Raw genomic sequence first — 22324 nt, forward strand, 5'->3', positions numbered from 1 at the left:
TTTGTGTTAGTACAAACCTTAGCTGTAGGCGTACCTTTTCATGAACTTGTAGAAATATTGTCCTTCTGCGTTGGTATGAATCCTAGTTGTAGGTATGTTTTGCATGAACTTGTAGTAACATTTAGGTACCGTAATGATGTTGGCCGCCTCAATTACCGTGCAAAGTAGGCATGCATGAGCTGGTAATTGTCATTCCCTTCCCGTGAAAACCTAGCTTCTAGGGTTTACTCCTTTTTTCCTGGTGTGGCCGTGTGTATGGTTCCCATGGTGGGGCGCGCCTCTTCGGCCGAGCGCGAATTTCCCGCTGCAGGGTACAGCCTTGGCATGAGGTGGTGATGCAGGGTCTGTCAGTCCCCATTTCTTTGCCTATGCGTATTATGACTTTGAAACAAATAGCCTATCTGTCTGATAAAATAATTTCCATGCACTTTCCGTAATAATTTCTTTTCGTATTGTTCCGTTGTAGTTATTTCGAAGGTGGAAGTAGCGTGAGAGAATTTTCGTTAAGATTTTATTTGAGAAAAGTTCTGCCGTACCGAAAGATGTTGTCAATTCCAAGCCAAACATATATGATGAGTTCTTTACAACATCCGTCACGATTAGGAGAAATCATCCCAAGTATGTGTCGATTCTTCTGACTGGTCCGGAAAGTGAAGGAGAGGCCCGGTCGGTTCGTCCAGGAGGTGTAATAAGGTTTTTTCGAGTATCATGCTTATCCTATTGACTTTAAAATCTTTGTGAGTCCGTTGCGTCCCTTTGAGAAATGGATGCCATTCATGATGAGCCAGGAATGTGTAAAAGCAGTTTGACCAAGGCGCAGATCATTGATGCTGTCGCGGCTTCCGCAGTGCTTCAAATTAGGAAATATATTCCAGGCTTGGTTGCTTTTATTTCCAGATGATGTCCAGACACTCACACGGCCATATGCAGGTGGGGTGAAATGACTATCTTCTTAGAGAGCGTGGCCGTGTTGCTGAACCTTCCCGTAATAGGAAACCTCGATGTCAAATTGTCTGCAGATGAAGAAGAAATGCGGGCAGTTCTGGTTGCGAAATCAAAAGGATTCGTTCGGAAAGAAAATGAGACGATGTGCTTCTATGGCTGGTGGGTGTCTCAGTGGTTTCCCAATGAGTTGGAGATGAATCAGAAGAATAGTACGCTTCATTTCGCGGCGTTCTTGGCTCTTTGGTTATCCAGAGATTTTTTCGATGACGGCTCGGGTAAGAAGGAGATAAGACAGGAACTTATCAATTTTGCCATAAAATTGGCAAAAGGTGTCGTTCTCCCTATTGGCGGCTTGTTTCTTGGTTCTCTGTACACACACTTGGATCAGCTGGTCGCGGATATGTGCGCTTCAAATGGTTACATGAAAGTGGATTCGTATATTCATGTCGCCTTTCTCCAAGCGTGGCTGTGGGAGCACTTCGAAAGGTATGTTCCAAAACCGTTGGCCGTACTTCCCGAGTCTTTGGGTGACTCTAGAATACTGCGCTGGTCGAATAGTCACCCAAAGATTGGTTCGAACCTGGTTGGATTCCTTGACAACTCGCACACGGTCAATTTTTGTCCATGGGCTCCGGTGCATGCGTCCATAACTCAGATCAGTACATTTGCTCCTGCTTCGAGCATGTCTTTGTCTTCTGATGAAGAGTATATGAGTGTTGGAGAGATGGTGTTCATGCGAAGCTGCACGCCCGGTCATGTGCCGTCTTTCTTTCGAGGATCTTGCAAATCAGTCTCTTACAATATCGATAGGGCGGCTCGGCATATGGGTTTTGACCAAGGGGTCCCACTTGTTCGTCAGCCGGTTGTTCCAGAAGTCTCGTTGCCAACTGTTCTCGATGCTACTGTTCTTGTGTCGGGTAAAAATCTCATTTTCCTGCTTGCGGAACGAAATCCATCAACAACCTCCAAATATAACATATTTTGGAAGGATGAGTTTCTCGTTTTCCATGGATTCGTGAATGATGTGGTAGAAAACCGTCGTGGTAAGCCTTCTCCTGTGGTTTTAGCGGAGCATCCACTGCTGAGGGATCCTTCTTCGCCCAAGCAAAAATCCGTTAGCCCGAATACGGATAGTCCCCAAGTGAAGGAGCGAAGATCTAAAAGCCGTGCAGAGGGTTCCCAGTCAGTTTCGACAGCCCTACCGACTTTCAGTTCGTCCAATATGTGGGTACGTATGATTTTCCTCTTGACTTTAGTTGGATCGTGTATATCCTTGTTTCTTTTCTGAGTATCTGTCTTTGTATCTTGCCTAGGGTCTCAGCAGCGTGAACGCCTTTACCAAAATTGCATGTAGTCAGAAAACATCGCTTCTCGAGACGGAGGGTGGCGGTGCTGAGCCTATCCATGGCGATGGGGAACCCGAGAAGGATGAAAGTTCAGAGTCCAGTGATGGCGAGAGTAGTTCTTCCCACAGAAGTGATGAATCTTCCTCTAGTCGGTCTGAAACTGGCAGAGATACAACTTTGTCTCCAACTGTGGCAGCCGCACCGTGTGACCTTGAAATGGATGTTGATCGAGATGAAAACGTCATTGTGACTCAGACAATGGAAGTACTCCAGTGGCCGCAGGTGCAATTGTCGTTAGGAATCCTTGCTTGTCGATGATGCAGTCGCGGGCGCCACTTTCAATCCTCCATACCTGGTTCCTTATCCAGATCACGTGTTGATCGGGGGATTTAGCGTGCCAGCCAAACATGCAGCGCTATACACTAAGATATGGGAAAGCTACGGACATATCACCACGACCAATAAAATTACTAGTCGATTTCCATTGGTTAAGCGTGTGGAGGAAGCTTTATATTCGATTGACGATATGTGCAACGTGACAGGTCATACTGTTTCTGAGGATGTACTCTCGAGCTGGAGGTTCCATCGTGACGTGTGTGTAAACTTCGAGTTCAATGTTCCTTGGTTCGTTGAAGGTCTCTCTGAGGTTGAAAAGTTGCTGGCCGAAACAGTCGAAAGTCCTTCTGCGGATATGGTGAAGAAGCAGGAAGCGGAAGTCGAAAAGTTGTCCAGGAAGTTGAAGTTGAAGATGAAGAGGGTGGCTCTCCAAAGCACGAAGGAGGCTTTCGCCAAGAAGAGAAATCCATTGTTGAAAAAATTTCCTTGAACGCATTTCTATCTTCTGAACTTCTTATTTTAGGTTGTTTTTCTTTTTGAAAGGCAAATGAAACGCCTAGTTTATGGTTTTGATTTCCAAAATTTTTGGGTTGGTAGAAAAATGTTACCCTGAGGGTTTTGAATTATTATTTAGAATGAATTGTTTTAGAATAATGATGCTTTGGTTATGAACATAAGTGTCATGAGTACCCCAGGAGAGTCATGGAATTGTGAATGTTGTGCGATAGAAGAAAGTATGAAGCACGGGAAAATATGGCTATTGGTTTTTATTTACCCTGTGAAGACTTGAGGTAGTAGACCATGTATTTTGTGTAGCAAGACTTACTCTCTTTTTCGGATCTTCTGGTGAAAAAGGAATCTCCCGGATGCAAGACCGAGTTTTGTGGGAAACATCACCGTGACTGTGGAAAGTCCCCAGTAATTCCTTGTCGTGCCGCTGATCCCTGGTCGGATCGTTTGCTTCTAACCCCTCGGAAGTACCCAGTCGTCCCTTGCGGTGTTATGACTGGTAATCGAGCCGCCTGGTAGCTGAGTCGTCGATTCCTGAGCGGATCGTTTGATTCTACTGTCCTGACGTCTGAGTCGAGGTATGAGATCGAGGATTGAAAACTGATGTCGTGACCGAAAGATCAATCTCCCACTGTGGTCGCCAATTGTTTGAGGGTGAAAACGGTTTCTGCTGATTTTGGTAATTTCGGGTGTGTGGGTGAGAAACGAATTTAAACCCTAAACAATATACTGCAAGGGAGTACTTTAGATTCGAGAGATCAATCTGTACAAATCCGGCCTAAACCAAGAAATGGCCGTTCCAGACTTTCTTCGGTCACAAAGTGAATGAGAAGGGTTGATTTTGGAGAGGGAAGCGAAGAAAGTGTTGAGACCAGAATAGTTGATTCTGGAAGAGTAGTTGTTTTCTACGACTTGTATCAGAAAGTGGGAAGTTAACATATGGAAACCTATCAAATGTTTTCTGAGTATTGTATGCTTCTGACCTGAACTTGTTGTTCGGTGGAAATAGGTAATGCCTATTTATACAAGTCGAAGTGAAACGTACTCTGGTGTCATTAAGAAATGGAAAACGGGTGAGTAAATGGTAGGAGGTGGTAACCGGTAACGCCTGGAATTGATGTTCCATAAAAGAAAGCCTTTCACCATTACTCCATGTATTTACTAACCGCCTCATCCTTATGATACTTTCTTATAACGGGCGTTGTGTACGCCGCACGCTGTAAACCGCCAAACCAATACCCAATGAGCATCCCCCAGTTTGTGACATACGTTGATGTCTCGAGTGTTTTCATAGAAAACATGTAGCATGTTGTTGTTGTCTGGCAAGTCGAGCTTGGGAGACTTGCCGGCTCGGTGACCTTCGACGGTCAAGATTTTGCATCTTAAGAGGAAAGGTAACCGTTGATTATTGCAACCCTTCATTTGGTAGCCAGTGGCATGAAAGCATGCTTAGTATGGCTTTAATATGGCCTGGTTTAGGCGCGGCCAAAAGTTAGGGTTTTAGCTTTGTTTAGGTGCGACCAAACTAGGGCCAAAAGTTGTCATGCGTTAGCTGGTAACCTTGGACGGCTAAGATCTGCATCTTAGATGAAAATATGGTTGTTGATCGTTGTTGGCCTTCGTTTTAGCATCCGCATAGGGAAGGCTGGTATGGCGTGGCGCGGCAAGGTGGTTGGCATGTCATTGGCACATGTGGCATGGCATGCCTTGGCACGGTTTGGCGTGGACAAAACTAGGATTTTGGGCCAAAGGTTATCGTGCGTTGTTTGGAAACCTTGGACGGCTAGGATTTGCATCTAGGATTGAAGGGTGGTCGTTGAACGTCGCACGCCTTCGTTTTGGTAGCCGCATAGGGAAGGCCGGCATGGTATGGCGCGGCAAGGTGGTTGGCATGCCATTGGCACATGTGGCATGGCATGCCTTGGCGCGGTTTGGCGTGGCCAAAACTAGGGTTTTGGGCCAAAGGTTACCATGCGTTGTCTGGCGACCTTGGATGGCTAGGATTTGCATCTAGGATTGAAGGGTGGGCGTTGATCGTTGCACGCCTTCGTTTTGGTAGCCGCATAGGGAAGGCCGGCATGGTATGGCGCGGAAAGGTGGTTGGCATGCCTTGGCGCGGTTTTGCGTGGCCAAAACTAGGGTTTTGGGCCAAAGGTTACCATGCGTTGTCTGGCGACCTTGGACGGCTAGGATTTGCATCTAGTATTGAAGGGTGGCCGTTGATCGTCGCACGCCTTCGTTTTGGTAGCCGCATAGGGAAGGCCGACATGGTATTTCCAAGGCAAATGGCGCGGACGGCTTGGCATAGTTGGTCCAAGGGTTTGGACGGCTTGGCATGGTGGGGCCAAGGAAGAATGGTGTGGGCGGCTTGGCATAGTGGGGCCAAGGCAGAATGGTGCGGATGGCTTGGCATAGTGGGGAAAAGGTAGAATGGTGCGGATGTCTTGGCATGATGGGGCCAAGGGTTTGGACGGTTTGGCATGGTAAGGCCAAGGGTTTGGCATGCCATTGGCGCATGGTGCGGCTAGCACGGCTAGGGCCAAGGGTTTGGCATGACATTGGCGCATGGTGCGGCCAGCATGGCTGGCATGCCTTGGCGCGGTAAACGTGGCTGACATGGTTTGCGATTGGCACAGTGGTGCGGCTGGCATGGTTGGCATGCCTTGGCGCGAAGATGTGGCTGGCATGGTTTTCCATTGGCACAGTGGTGCGGCTGGCATGGTTGGCATGCCTTGGCCTGGTGGTGTGGCTGGCATGGCATGTCATTGGCACAGTGGTGCAGCTGGCATGGTTGGCATGCCTTGTCGCGGTAAACGTGGCTGGCATGGTTTGCCATTGGCACAGTGGTGCGGCTGGCATGGTTGGCATGCCTTGGCGCCGTAAATTTGGCTAGCATGGTTTTCCATTGGCACAGTGGTGCGGATGGCATGGTTGGCATGCCTTAGCGCGAAGATGTGGATGGCATGGTTTGCTATTGGCACAGTGGTGCGGATGGTATGGTTGGCATGCCTTGGCGCGGTAGCATGATAATTAGGTTTTGGCATGGATGATGTTAGTCAATATTAAGGGTTTTGTCGTGGAACATGACCCATGTAAAAAAAAAGGTACCCCGATAATTCTTACGTAGGCATGCTGATTGATTCAATAAATGTGCTAATGGTCATAGTGTCGTCATGTCGTATGTACAGTTTTACGATTTTAACCCTAAGCTCAAAACAACCATCAACATTAAGTCCCCTGCTTAGCTCGGAACAGGAGCATTGTTGCGAGGTAAGCATAAGATGGTGACAGGCTAGGAAAAAAAAAATCGAAACAACAAGTCGTGATAAGATGGTCAGGAAAGTCCGACTAACCTTTTTCGAGAGGTAAAGAGAGTTTGTACTTCCCGTGTTGGCTGCCTTGCATAAATTGTACTGGTGGTGCAGACCGTGGAGTGGTGAGACAAAAATTGTCGGCTTAGTCTGGCGATGCATCACCTTGGCTGGGTTAGGGAAATCGTGACGCTGGCTTGGGGAGTTTGTTGGTGTTGGTGCGGCAAGTCATGACGCGACACGATGGCGCAAGGAATGACACGGTTTGGTGAGGCAAATCATGCGCGGACGGTGGTGCAAGGCATGACACGGTTTGGTGAGGCAAAGCATGCGCGGTTTGGTGTGTGGGGCAAAGGAAATGGCGTGGACGCTCTTGGCATGGTGATTTGTCTTCACGGGCCCGGTTGCCTCTTTTCCTTACTTGACTCAAATAGGAAGTCCTTTCCTTATTCAAACTCCCAAGTATCACCCCTATAAAAGGAGGACCGGCCTCTCCTTTTATTTCACACCTATATTTTTTTTTATTCTGGCCGTGTGGTAACAGTAAAGCGGACGAGCGAATTCCAGGTATGTCTCCCAACACTTCCTCTTTAACTTTCTTTTGTTGTTTTTTTTGTGTTAGTGCAAAACCTAGCTGTAGGCGTACCTTTTCATGAACTTGAAAAAATATTGTCCTTCTGCGTTGGTATGAATCCTAGTTGTAGGTATGTTTTGCATGAACTTGTAGTAACATTTAGGTACCGTAATGATGTTGGCCGCCTCAATTACCGTGCAAAGTAGGCATGCATGAGCTGGTAATTGTCATTCCCTTCTCGTGAAAACCTAGCTTCTAGGGTTTACTCTATTTTTCCTGGTGTGGCCGTGTGTATGGTTCTCGTGGTGGGGAGCGCCTCCTCGGCCGGGCGCGAATTTCGCGCTGCAGGGTACGGCCTTAGCATGAGGTGGTGTTTCAGGGTCTGTCAGTCCCCATTTATTTACCTATGCGCATTATGACTTTGAAACAAATTGGCTTGCGTCCAGGATGGATCTCCTATGTCTGATAAAATAATTTCCATGCACTTTCCGTAATAATTTCTCTTCGTATTGTTCAATTGTAGTTATTTCGAAGGTGGAAGTAGCGTGAGAGAATTTTCGTTAAGATGTCATTTGAGAAAAGTTCTGCCGTACCGAAAGATGTTGGCAATTACAAGCCAAACATAGATGATGAGTTCTTCACAGCATCCGCCACGATTAGGAGAAATCATCCCAAGTATGTGTCGATTCTTCTGACTGGTCTGGAAAGTGAAGGAGAGGCCCGGTCGGTTCGGCCAGGAGGTGTAATAAGGTTTTGTATTCAGAGGAAAGAGTATCATGCTTCTCCTATTGACTTTAAAATATCTGTGACTCTGTTGCGTCCCTTTGAGAAATGGATGCGATTAATGATGAGCCAGGAATGTGTAAAACCCAGTTTGACCAAGGCGCAGATCATTGATGCTGTCGCGGCTCCCGCATTGCTTCAAATTAGGAAAGATATTCCAGGCTTGGTTGCTTTTATTTCCATATGGTGTCCAGACACTCACACGTCCATATGCAGGTGGGGTGAAATGACTATCTCCTTAGAGAGCATGGGCGTGTTGTTGAACCTTCCCGTAATAGGAAACCTCGATGTCAAATTGTCTTCAGATGAAGAAGAAATGCGCGCCGTTCTGGTTGCAAAATCAAAAGGATTCGTTCGGAAAGCAAACAAGACGAGGTGCTTCTATGGATGGTTGGTGTCTCAGTGGTTTCCCGATGAGTTGGAGCCAAATCAGAAGAATAGTACGCTTCATGTCACGACGTTCTTGGTCTTTGGTTATCCAGAGATTTTTTCGATGACGGCTCGGGTGAGAAGGAGATAAGACAGGAACTTATCAAGTTTGCCATAAAATTGGCAAAAGTGTCGTTCTACCTATTGGCGGCTTGTTCCTTGGTTCTCTGTACACACACTTGGATCAGCTGGTCGCGGATATGTGCACTTCAAATGGTTACATGAAAGTGGATTCGTATATTCATGTCGCCTTTCTCCAAGCGTGGATGTGGTAGCACTTCGAAAGGTATGATCCAAAACCGTTGGTTGTACTTCCCGAGTCTTGGGATGGCTCTAGAATACTGTGCTGGTCTAATAGGCGCCCAAAGATTGGTTCAACCTGGTTGGATTCCTTGAAAACTCGCACACGATCAATTTTCGTCCATGGGCTCCGGTGCATGCGTCCATAACTCAGATAAGTGCCTTTGCTCCTGCTCCGAGCATGTCTTTGTCTTCTGATAAAGAGGATATGAGTGTTGGAGAGATGGTGTTCATGCGAAGCTACACGCCCGGTCATGTGTCGTCTTTCTTTCGAGGATCTTGCAAAGCAGTCTCTTACAATATCGATAGGGCGGCTCGGCATATGGGTTTTGACCAAGGGTTCCCACTTGTTCGTCAACCGGTTGTTCCAGAAGTCTCGTTGCCAACTATTCTCGATGCTACTGTTCTTGTGTCGGGTAAAAATCTCCCTTTCCTGCTTGCGGAACGAAATCCATCAACAACCTCCAAATATAACATATTTTGGCAGGATGAGTTTCTCGTTTTCCACGGATTCGTGAATGATGTGGTAGAAAACCGTCGCGGTAAGCCTTCTCCTGTGGTTTTAGCGGAGCATCCACTGCTGAGGGATCCTTCTTCGCCCAAGCAAAAATCCGTTAGCCCGAATGCGGATAGTCCCCAAGTGAAGGAGCGAAGATCTAAAAGACGTGCAGAGGGTTCCCAGTCAGTTTCGACATCCCTACCGACTTTCAGTTCGTCCAATATGCGGGTATGTATGATTTTCCTCTTGACTTTAGTTGGATCGTGTATATCCTTGTTTCTTTTCTGGGTATCCGTCTTTGTATCTTTCCTAGGGTCTCAGCAGCGTGAACGCCTTTACCAAACTTGCAAGTAGTCAAAAAACATCGCTTCTCGAGACGGAGGGTGGCGGTGCTGAGCCTATCCATGGCGATGGGGAACCCGAGAAGGATGAAAGTTCAGAGTCCATTGATGGCGAGAGTAGTTCTTCCGACAGCAGTGCTGAATCTTCTTCTAGTCGGTATGAAAGCGAATCAGTGAGTCTCCCGCATGTTTTTTCTTCTTTCCTCCCTCCCCTTCTCTTTGGGAAATATCTAATCCGTGATATCATAGGGGGATGTCGTTTCTGAAGATGGACTTGAGATGGAACTGACAGAGATACATCTATGTATCCAACTGTGGCAGCCGCACCGGGTGACCTTGAAATTGATGTTGATCGAGATGAAAACGTCGTTGTGACTCGGAAGATGGAGAGTACTCCAATGGTCGTAGGTGCAATTGTCGTTAGGAATCCCTTTCCTGTCGCTGATGCAGTCGCGAGCGCCACTTTCAATCCTCCATACCTGGTTCCTCATCCGGATCATGTGTTGATCGGGGGATTTAGCGTGCCATCCAAACATACGGCGCTACACACTAAGATATGGGAATGCTACGGACATATCGCCAAGACCAAGAAAATTACTAGTCGATTTGTGTTGGTTAAGAGTGAGGAGGAAGCTTTGTCTTCTATTGACGATATGTGAAACGTGACAAGTCATACTGTTTCTGAGGATGTAGTCTCGAGCTGGAGGTTTCATCGTGACGTGTGTGTAAACTTCGAGTTCATTGTTCCTTGGTTCGTTGAAGGTCTCTCTGAGGTTGAAAAGTTGCTGGCCGAAACAGTCGAAAGTCCTTCTGCGGATATGGTGAAGAATCAGGAAGCAGAAGTCGAAAAGTTGTCTAGGAAGTTGATGTTGAAGAGGGCGGCTCTCCAAAGCACGAAGGAGGCTTTCGCCAAGAAGAGCAAGCCATTGTTGAAAAACCTTCCTTGAACGCATTTTTGTCTTCTGAACTTCTTATTTTAGTTTTTTTTTTTGAAAGGCAAATGAAATGCCTAGTTTATGGTTTTGATTTCCAGAACTTTTGGGTTGGTAGACAAATGTTATCCTGAAGGTTTTGAATTATTATTTAGAATGAATCGTTTTAGAATAATGATGCTTTGGTTATGAACATAAGTGGCATGAGTACCCCAGGAGAGTCATGGAATTGTGAATGTATTGCGATAGAAGAAAGTATGAAGCACGGGAAAATATGGCTATTGGTTTTTATTTCCCTTGTGAAGACTTGAGGTAGTTGACCATGTATTTTTTCTAGCAAGACTTACTCGGTTTTTCGCATCTTCTGGTGAAAAAGGAATCTCCCGGATGCAAGACCGAGTTTTGTGGGAAACATCACCGTGACTTTGGAAAGTCCCCAGTCATTCCTTGTCGTGTCGTTGATCCCTGGTCGGATCGTTTGCTTCTAACTCCTCATAAGTCCCCAGTCGTCCCTTGCCGCGTTACGACTGGTAATCGAGCCGCCTGGTAGCTGAGTCGTCGATTCCTGAGCGGATCGTTTGATTCTACTGTCCTGACGTATGGGTCGAGGTATGATATCGAGGATTGAAAACTGACGTCCTGACCGAAAGATCGATCTCCCACTGTGGTTGCCAATTGTTTGAGGGTGAAAACGGTTTCTGCTAATTTTGGTAATTTTGGGTGTGTGGGTGAGAAACGAATTTAAACCCTAAACAATGTACTGCAAGGGAGTACTTTAGATTCGAGAGATCAATCTATACAAATCCGGCCTAAACCAAGAAAAGGCCGTTCCTGACTTGCTTCGGTCACAAAGTGAAGGAGAATGGTTGATTTTGGGGAGGGAAGCGAAGAAAGTGTTGAGACCAGAATAGTTGATTCTGGAAGAGTAGTTGTTTTCTACGACTTGTATCAGAAAGTGAGAAGATAACAGATGGAAAGCTAGCAAATGTTTTCTGAGTGTTATATGCTCCTGACGTGAACTTGTTGTTCGGTGGAAATAGGTAATGCCTATTTATACAAGTCGAAGTGAAACGTACTATGGTCTCATTAAGAAATGGAAAATGGGTGAGTAAATGGGAGGAGGTGGTTACTGATAACGCCTGGAATTGATGTTCCATAAAAGAAAGTGTTTCACCATTACTCCCTGTATTTACTAACCGCCTCATCCTTATGATACTTTCTTATAACGGGCGTAGTGTACGCCACACGCTGAAAACCGCCAAACCAATACCCAATGAGCATCCCCCAGTTTGTGACATGCGTTGATGTCTCGAGTGTTTTCATGGAAAACATGTAGCATGTTGTTGTTGTCTGGAAAGTCGAGCTTGGGAGACTTGTCGGCTCGGTGACCTTCGACGGTCGAGATTTTGCATCTTAAGAGGAAAGGTAGCTGTTGATTATTGCAACCCTTCGTTTGGTAGCCAGTGTCATGAAAGCATGATCGGTATGGCTTTAATATGTCCTGGTTTAGGCGCGGCCAAAAGTTAGGGTTTTGGCTTTGTTTAGGCGTGACCAAACTAGGGTCAAAAGTTGTCATGCGTTAGCTGGTAACCTTGGAAGGATAAAATCTGCATCTTAGATGAAAAGATGGTCGTTGATCGTTGCAGGCCTTCGTTTTGGCATCCGCATAGGGAAGGACGGTATGGCGTGGAGCGGCAAGGTGGTTGGCATGCCATTGGCACATGTGGCATGGCATGCCTTGGCACGGTTTGGCGTGGCCAAAACTAGGGTTTGGGGCCAAAGGTTACCGTGCGTTGTTTGGAAACCTTGGATGGCTAGGATTTGCATCTAAGATTGAAGGGTGACCGTTGATCGTCGCACGACTTCGTTTTGGTAGCCGCATAGGGAAGGCCAGCATGGTATGGCGCGTCAAGGTGGTTGGCATGTCATTGGCACATGTGGCATGGCATGCCTTGGCGCGGTTTGGCGTGGCCAAAACTAGGGTTTTGGGCCAAAGGTTGCCATGCGTTGTCTGGCGACCTTGGACGGATAGGATTTGCATCTAAGATTGAAGGGTGGCCGTTGATCATCGCACGCCTTCGTTTTGGTACCCGCATAGGGAAGGCCGGCATGGTATGGCGTGACAAGGTGGTTGGCATGCCATTGGCACATGTGGCATGGCATGCCTTGGCGTGGACAAAACTAGGGTTTTGGGCCAAAGGTTACCATGCATTGTCTGGCGACCTTGGACGGCTAGGATTTGCATCTAGGATTGAAGGGTGGTCGTTGATCGTCGCACCCCTTCGTTTTGGTAGCCGCATAGGGAAGGTCGGCATGGTATGGCCAAGGAAAATGACGCGGACGGCTTGGCATAGTGGGGCCAAGGGTTTGGACGGCTTGGCATGGTGGGGCCAAGCCAGAATGGTGCGGGCGGCTTAGCATAATAGGGCCAAGGCAGAATGGTGCGGATGGCTTGGGATAGTGGGGCCAAGGTAGAATGGTGTCGATGGCTTGGCATGGTGGGGCCAAGGGTTTGGACGGCTTGGCATGGTAGGTCCAAGGGTTTGTCATTCCATTGGCGCATGGTGCAGCCATCATGGCTAGGGCCAAGGGTTTGGCATGACATTGGCGCATGGTGCGGCCAGCATGGCTGGCATGCCTTGGCGCGGTAAACGTGGCTGGCATGGTTTGCTATTGGCACAGTGGTGCGGCTGGAATGGTTGGCATGCCTTGGCGCGAAGATGTGGCTGGCATGGTTTTCCATTGACACAGTGGTGTGGCTGGCATGGTTGGCATGCCTTGGCGCGGTGATGTGGCTGGCATGGCGTGCCATTGGCACAGTGGTGCGGCTGGCATGGTTGGCATGCCTTGGCGCGGTAAACGTGGCTGGCATGCTTTGCCATTGGCACAGTGGTGTGGCTGGCATGATTGGCATGCCTTGGCGCGGTAAACGTGGCTGTCATGGTTTGCCGTTGGCACAGTGATGCGGCTGGCACGGTTGGCATGCCTTGGCGCGGTAGCATGAGAATTAGGGTTTGGCATGGATGATGTTAGTCAATATTAAGGGTTTTGCCGTGGAACATGACCCATGTAAAAAAAAGGTACCCCGGTAATTCTTACGTAGGCATTTTGATTGAATCAATAAATGTGCTAATGGTCATAGTGACGTCATGTCGGATGCACAGTTTTACGATTTTAAACCTAAGCTAAAAACCACCATCAACAAAGGGGCAGCAAATGAAAAAAAAATTCCTAGAGAGATTTAGGTCGAGACCATGATTGGTTTTTGAAAACCGTTCAAATTTTTTGAAATGGTGACAACTTTTGACAAATCAAGGGAAGGATGTTATTTTCTTGTTTTAAATAATTAATGAGAGCAAGGGATTGGGATGAGTGTTTTAAACACTCATTTAATGCAAAAACCAATGAGAGACTGGCTCAATGAGTGTTTTTCTGACCATGGGGAGCTAAATTAAGGAACTAAGTGGCTGATGTTTATCCGCTTGGAAAAAAAATCTCTCAAAGCGGCTGATGTTTATCCGCTTGCAGATCTTCAGCCGCTCAAGGGTGTTTTTTTTCCAAGCGGCTGATGTTCAACCACTTAGTGTCCACTGCCGCCCACTCACTCGATCCAGTGAGTATATGAATGATTATTGGTGAATGAGTGTGTGTTCTCACTCCATAATATCACCTAATTTGAGAAAATCCTGTAAGACTCGTTCATATTGAATTAAAAAACCCACTCTGTAGCTCTTTGAATTTAAGGAAATATGTATTTCATATACTGACATTTTTGCTCATCCTACTACGAAGGCACCTGTCATCTTTTTACGTCGGCCACCCACCGCGCGCAATCATATAGTATAGTATAGCGCTCCATTGTAATAGGGGAATCACATGACAATAAAAATAAATATGAGACACATTTTCCCATTTGTGGTCAAACTATGTTGACTTGGTCAAATGGTTAAAGGGGCAATCTTTCGGCGTCTACTCTGGGCATCTTCAGTGTCAGGGTCGGCTCTGCCAATAACCTTGTAATTTGAAAGTGAGAGACTCTACTAAAAGTTAAGACTAACCGACGATCAGTATAAATGGATTCTTCTTAAAAGCAAATTTGGTTGTAGTTTTGCCATCGACAAAATTGCAAAATTAATAGAAAAAACATCCGATAAACAGACATAGAGGTTTGGAAGAGTCTTGTAGTTTCATTCAGAGTTTTACTACAACATGTAGCGATGTAGTTGCAGTGATGCAGTACATAGATCCCACGAAAAAGTCATGAGTCAAAATGAAAATTTTGCTACCTTACTTTACCTGTCCAAATTGAAGTCCGAGATCATTTTGAAAATATATTATTTCATGTAGAAAACGTGCGTAAGAATTTGTTTTCCAAGAAAGTAGGAAGTGATATTATGGTTTCCATTTTCATTTGACGGCACGTGAAGAAACTAGAAACAAAATGATTTGTTTTCCTTAAAGTGGGTCCATTTAATTGGAAAGTAACGTGGGAATAAAGAGACAAAACAATTTTGTTTGCTTTAAGAATATTTTATTTCCATATGAGACAATGACAGAGGATTTTAAGATTGACTTATGATGTCGTCATGGTTTTTGGAAACCAATATAAAAGATCGAGCAGTAGAAAGGGAAGGGAGTTCATTTGTCTAACGACCATTTTTTGTCCGAGTATGAGCAGTAAACAGTTTTTTTTTTTTTTTTATAATGAACTTTAGTTCTCTCTAGTAGTGTCGAAGATGAAATCATATTTTGTATGTAGAGAAATTTTACTAGTTTTAATAATAATTATTCCTTGTCCTATATTCATTTCTTGTCATGATAATAGTTCTTCTTCATGTGTCCTCATACTTTTTATAATTTATATTCTCTTTCCTAGAAGACGGTATTTTTAAATGAAGAGAAAGTATTTTGAAAATACATAGAATAATATAACACGACGAGTATTTACGTGTTGCAAGTTTATAGATATATGTTTCAATAAAGACCGGGCATCAAGTCCACCGGGTTTATTATTTCGGCATTGCAAGCTGATAGAAATGGCGTAACGATCTCCAATATCTAATAAAATAGTTTTCTTTTCTAAAAAAAAGGAAAAAAAGAAAGAAAAAAAGTGTCAAAAAAAATGGAGAAGGAAAAAATTAACATGGTACGACATTAATGACCAAGATCCACGGTCTAAACCCCGTAAAGTGAAATATTATTGATTTTATTATCTTGTTTGACTAGGTAATACATATCTGTAATACTATTACATAACTATCTAGATAATCCAAGACTTAGTATTCATTTTCGTACACTAACTGCACGGTCATTTAATCTTTTTTTCATCTGTACAACCTTCACGATTACCTCGGCTCACTGCACGATCCTCGTTGTATATGGTTGAGATATTCCATAACCTTGAGACTTAAAAGTGAGATACTCCACGGATAAGACTAGCCGAAAAACAAGAATAAATGGAGAAAGAAAGAGATTAACGTGGTTCGACACTAAAGACTTATATTCGCAGACTAAACCTCATACGATAAAATACTATTGATCTTCAGTACCGACTCAGATGAGTTGCATTTACAGTAAAATTCTTATTTATAGAGTTTTTTTTTTGATCAGCGATTTATATAGATATTAATAAACCTAGATCTTATATTTTGTTTGACCATGTAGTATATATCTAAAATAATTTACGTAATTATCCATATAATCCTTTATTTGATCTTCATTTTACGCACACCAACTAGACGGTCATCAAATCTTTTCTTCATTTGTATTGCCTTCACGGTCACCTCGGCTCACTGCAGGATCAGTTTGTATATGGGCGAGATATTGTAATAACCAGTGTCGCACTGAGGAGAAGTACCCAAAGTACATCTTTGGGAAGCAACTATTTGGGGCTTCAAAAAAAGCTTTTTTGTCTGTTCTTCAATACAAAAATCAATAATATCGAGTTGGTACAGTTCATAATACTTATTTATGGTAGAGTTCATAATACTTATCTCCCAGCGTAACTTATAAGGGGTTAAAGTTGTACAGTGACCTGAGTACAGTGGTAAAGTTCTTGGGTGATGATACTAGTTATCTGAGTTCGAAACTCGCCAGCACCAAAACTCACAAGGGGCAGCAAATGTAAAAAAATTTCCTAGAGAGATTTAGGTCGAGACCGTGATTGGTTTTTGAGTTTTTGAAAACCGTTCAAATTTTTTGAAATGGTGATAACTTTTGACAAATCAAGGGAAGGATGTTATTTTCTTGTTTTAAATAATTAATGAGAGCAAGGGATTGGATGAGTGTTTTAAACACTCATTTACTGCCAAAACCAATGAGAACATGGCTCAATTAGTGTTTTTCTGACCATGTGAAGCTAAATTAAGGAACTAAGCGGCATATGTTTATCCGCTTGGAGAAACAAAATCTCTCCAAGCGGCTGAACATATGCCTCCCCGTATTTTTTTAATAATAAAACCTAATTGTGGGTCCCGATTTCAAGAGTTTTAAACTAATAAAACTCCAAAAATAGGCTTGAGCAGATTTTCAGCCACTCAGGGGTATTTTTTTTCCAAGCGGCTGATTTTCAACTACTTAGTGTCCACTGTCGCCTACTCATTCGATTCAGTGAGTGTATGAATGATTATTGATGAATGAGTATGTGCTCTCACTCCATAGTATCACCTAATTTGAGAAAATCCAGTGAGACTCATTCATACTGAATTAAAACCCTCACTCCATAGCTCTTTGAATTTAAGAAAATATGTATTTCATACACTGATGTTATTTCTCATCTTACTACGAAGGCATCCGTCATCTTTTTTCGTCGACCACCCACCGTGCGCGGTCAAATAGTATGAGGGGAATCACATGAATATAAAAATAAATATGAGGCACATTTTCCCATTTATGGTCAAACTATGTCGACTTGGTCAAATGGTTAAAGGGGCAATCTTTCAGCGTCTACTTTGGGCATCTTCAGTGTCAGGGTCGGCTGTGCCAATAACCTTGTAACTTGAAAATGAGAGACTCTACTGAAAGATAAGACCAACCGACTGTTAGGATAAAGGATTCTTCTTAAAAGCTAACCTGGTTGTAGTTTTGCCATTGACAAAGTTCCAAAATTAATAAAAAAAATATCCGATAAACAGACATAGAAATTTGGAAGAGTCGTGTAGTTTCGTTCAGATTTTTACTACAACATGTAGGGAAGTAGTTGCAGTGATGCACGTACATGGGTCCCACGAAAAACTCATGAGTCAAAATGAAAATTTTGATACCTTACTTCACCTTCCCAAATTGAAGACCGAGATCATTTTGAGATATTATTTCATGTAGAAACGCGAGTAAGAATTTGTTTTCCAAGAAAGTAGGAAGTGATATCATGGTTTCCATTTTCATTTGACGACACGTGAAGAAACTAGAAACAAAATAATTTTCTTTCCTTAAATTGAGTCCATTTAATTGGAAAGTAGCGTGGGAATAAAGAGACAAAACAATTTTGTTTGTTTGAGAAGATTTTATTTCCATATGAGACAATGGCAGAGGATTTTAAGATTGACTTATGATATCGTCATGGTTTTTGGAAACTATTATAAAAGATCGAGAAGTAGAAAGGGAAGGGTGTTCATTTGTCTAACGACCATTTATTGTCCGAGTATGAGCAGTAGACATTTTTTTTCTTTTTTTGGTAATGAACTTTAGTTCTTTCTAGTAGAATCGAAGATGAAACCATACTTTGTATGTAGAGAAATTTTACTAGTTTTAATAATAATTATTCCTTGTCCTATATTCATTTCTTGTCAAGATAATAGTTCTTCTTCATCTGTCCTCATACTTTTTTTAATTTATATTCTCTTTCTTAGAAGACGGTATTTGTAAGTGAAGAGAACTATTAGTATTTTTAAAATACATATAATAATATACCATGACAAGTATTTACGTGTTGCAAGTTTATAGATAGATGTTTCAATAAACCAGCTGATAAGCTAGCAAAACATGCTAGATTTTTTAAATTTTGTAAAGACTGGGAATCAAGTCCACCAGGTTTATTATTTCGGCATAGCAAGCTGATAGAAATGGTGTAACAATCTCCAATATCTAATAAAATAGTTTTGTTTTCTAAAAAAAAAGGAAAAAAAGAAAGAAAAGAAAAGTGTCAAAAAAATGGAGAAGGAAAAACTTAACATGGTTCAGCATTAATGACTAACATCCACGGGCTAAACCTCGTAAAGTGAAATATTATTGATCTTATTATCTTGTTTGACTAGGTAATGCATATCTAAAATACTATTACATAACTATCCAGATAAATATCCAAGACTTAGTCTTCATTTATGTACACCAACTGCACGGTCATTTAATCTTTTCTTTATCTATAAAACCTTCACGGTCACCTCGGCTCACTGCACGATCCTCGTTGTATATAGATGAGTGTGGATGGGAAAAACGATTTGCTGGTTTTTACGGAATTGAAGAGTCGACCGTGTGGAGACTCCTTGAACCGAGCGAAATGTTGAACCTCATACAGATGCACTGCAAGAAGGGAGTGCTTTAAGTTCGAGAGATCAATCTGTAAGACCCCGGCCTAAACCAAGAACAATGACCGTTCCAGAGTCAATTCGGTCACAAGAGAGGATGAGTTGATCTGTAGGAGGGAAGCTTTGAAATGCGTGAGATCAATGGTGATCTGAGATTGTAGGTGTGTTGTGAATTCAGCGTGAAAATGCTCTGAATGATTGAATTTTGCTCAATTGAGAGTAATTTCTGTGAGTTCGTGTAGACGACAGATTGTCTGTATGAACTTTGATGAGAAATTGCTCGTTTTGGCGAAATATTGTTCGAATGTTCGAAAACTGTTGTTCTTTCAATCAGGATCCAGCGATATTTTATAATGCCGGAGTTGAAAACACCATGATCCCGTGAAGTGTGACAGTTTCTGGAATCAGAGAATGGGAAATGGGGAAATCGTGTTAAAACCAATTACTCATCGTGCGGAGACTTGGTTAATTTTCCACCCACTACTTTGCTGATTCTTCCAACTGATTGCACGACTTGCTCACATTGGGACGATGAGTCCGTGTAGCGCTGAGTCGAACATGATTAGCAAATGTTCTGAAACTCATGAGTTTAACGTGTTTGCTGGGACAAGGTATCATTATAACCTAAGACGAGCAAAACTGTGTTGCTAGATTGTTGAATATTGATAGTTGAACCAATATTCTTTGATTTGAGCAAATATTGCTAGTCTGAGCGAATATTGCTAATTGAGTAAATATTGCAGGTTCGAGCGAATATTGCTAGTTCGAGCAAATATTGCTAGTTTGAACAAATATTGTTCTTTTGATGAATTGTTGGTAGCTGAACTAAATAAAATATTAATTTAAGTTACTGACTGCTGAGTCGAGCAAAATAAATATGAATGTTAATCATGGAATCAACATAAAATTATCAGAGTGTTCGAATCTGCTCAGAATCACGTTTCTGCAAAGCTCTGGATTCAAAACCCTAATTTTACTGAGATAATGATTTATTGCAAATCACATGAAAGCGGATACATGGGATGACGGGTTCACCATATAACGCCTAGATGCTCGAATGAGCAAAAACACCAAAGTCTCTTGAGGACCAGTTGGTGAAAGAATGATTAAATGCTGGTTCAATCATTTACTGAAATAATTCTCGTGTGAGCGACAAATCATAAAACTTGTTTTATGGAAAATATGAGGGACCGTCCAAGAGGTCATGAGACCGGCTCTTGGGGTCCGTGGGACCAATATATGGTCGTTTGAGCGAACTTCTAATTGTTTGGAAAGAGTTCGAACCTAATATGAGCAGCTGAGAAAATTAGGTTAAAATCATTAAAGCACGCGGGACCAGCTGTTTGCAAGCCTCATGGTCACCCTTGGTCGGTCAAGGGGATGTGCCCGTGTCACCATGATGTCCGTGCTTCAGTCCTGAGAATTTTGATATTTTCTGGTGCACGTTTGAGCAACATTTGGAGAAAATATGCAAAATCCATGGTTTTGCTGAAACCGGAAAAAATACATGAGATGATGGAAATAATAAATAAACATGTAATCACAAGGTGTGGGACCATCCAAGGCTAGGGCATGGCCGGCTGACACGCGGTCCCACATGCTTTCCCCAGTTTTATGTGATTTCATGTATTTTTCTTTGATTTTAAGGGAAATTCCATGAAACTGGAGAGTTTGGCGAAATTAGGGAACTTCCATGTGATGAGAGACATAAATTAAAATATAAAATAGGGGGTGAGAGTGCGGGACCGGCAATGGCCGTGGCATGGCCGGCCGGCCAATGGGCACAGGTCCCAAGACACTCTTCCCAATTTTATGTAATTTTGATGATTTTAGATAACTTTTCATAAAATCAAAGGGATTTGTTGAAAACCAAGATATTTTGTTGAAATCAGGGAGTTTTCATGAAATCAGGAAACCAAACACCAAATAATAATAAAATAGTGGGCGTGTGGGACCGGCTAGGGCATGGCCGGCCGGCTAGAGCCCGGTCCCACAAGTTTTTCCTAATTTTTTAATATTTTTCATGATTTTAGAGAAAATACATGAAATTAGGTAATTTTAGGGAAAATTCATAAATCAAGGAATTTTCATAATTTGAGAAAGAATAATAAACTAATGGGACGTGAGGTGTGGGACCGGCCACGACCAAGGCATGCGGCCGGCCGGCGGTCCCGCGACACCTTTCCCTAATTTTATTATTTTTGCTAAAATCATGTGATTTAGATAAAATACATGAAATTAGGTAATTTTCATGATTTTAGGGAAAATTCATAAAATCAATGAATTTTCATAATTTGAGAGAAATAATAAAATAATGGAGACGTGAGGTGTGGGGCCGGTCACGGCCAAGACATGGCCGGCTGGTGCTCGGTCCCGCGACACCTTTCTCTAATTTTATTATTTTTTGATAAAATCATGTGATTTAGATAATTTCTTTGAAATAAAGGAAATTTGCTCGAACGAGAGGATTTTCATGAGATCGTGAAAATAATAAAAATATGATAAAATATAAAATTGGGCGCGGGACTGGTCACGGCATGACCGTCCGGATGGTGAGCCTAGTCCCCTGGCGCTTTTGCTTAATATTTTATTATTATTATTTTCACTCCCTATTTTGCATAGGTTCCTCGTTCGTTCGTATTTTTGAAATGTTCGTTCGTGCATTCAAAATGCTGGTCTGTGCATTATCTGCTAATTACACTTGCACCATTTTCGTCAGGGCTTATCAGATGCCTGTTTCGTCGAATATTTATTACTAACCTGTGGAATTCTGCTGGGAAGAACCACAGATTGAAGTAACGAAATATAACGAGGAATCGTAGAATATTGCTGGATATTCAGGCCATTAATTGACGACTCGTAGAATATTGCTGGATATTCAGACGATGGCTCGTAGAATATTGCTGGATATTCAGACGATTTGAGATAATTAATTGCTGGCTCTACACTAGAAGGGCTTCCTGTCTAGGAGCATTAATTATCTGCGGGTTGAGCAATATGAACTTTCTGGAGTGTCATATTACTCTTGCATAGTCGGGTAAAACCTGGTTACATCCCGAAGACGTTGTCGCTCTATACTAGAAGACATGCTGCCTAGGAGCCGCCCAATCTTTCGATTCTATACAGTATGGGATGTGCCGTGGCCTCAGCTGAGAGACTACACATCTTCATCTTCTCTGAGAGACTTTCTCCATCAGAGGTGGCATGAGCTTTGATGCATAGAGACATGAGTATCGATACTCATCTGATTGCCGGAACTGGAGTAATTACTGAAATTGCTCAGTTTTCGTAAGATATGCCGCGGTCTCAGCTGACAGACTACACATCTACACGTACTCTGAGAGACAGCCTTCTCAGTCAGAGATTTATGGCATGAGCTTTCACGCTTTAATGAAAGACATGAGCCTCAATACTCATCCGGTTGCCGAATCTGGAGTAAATTTTTACAATTCTACCCTTTGTCGAAAATCCACTATCTATAATGAGATATTCCATA

Source organism: Papaver somniferum, chromosome 5, assembly GCF_003573695.1.
Source record: "Papaver somniferum cultivar HN1 chromosome 5, ASM357369v1, whole genome shotgun sequence".
Lineage (NCBI taxonomy): Eukaryota > Viridiplantae > Streptophyta > Magnoliopsida > Ranunculales > Papaveraceae > Papaver > Papaver somniferum.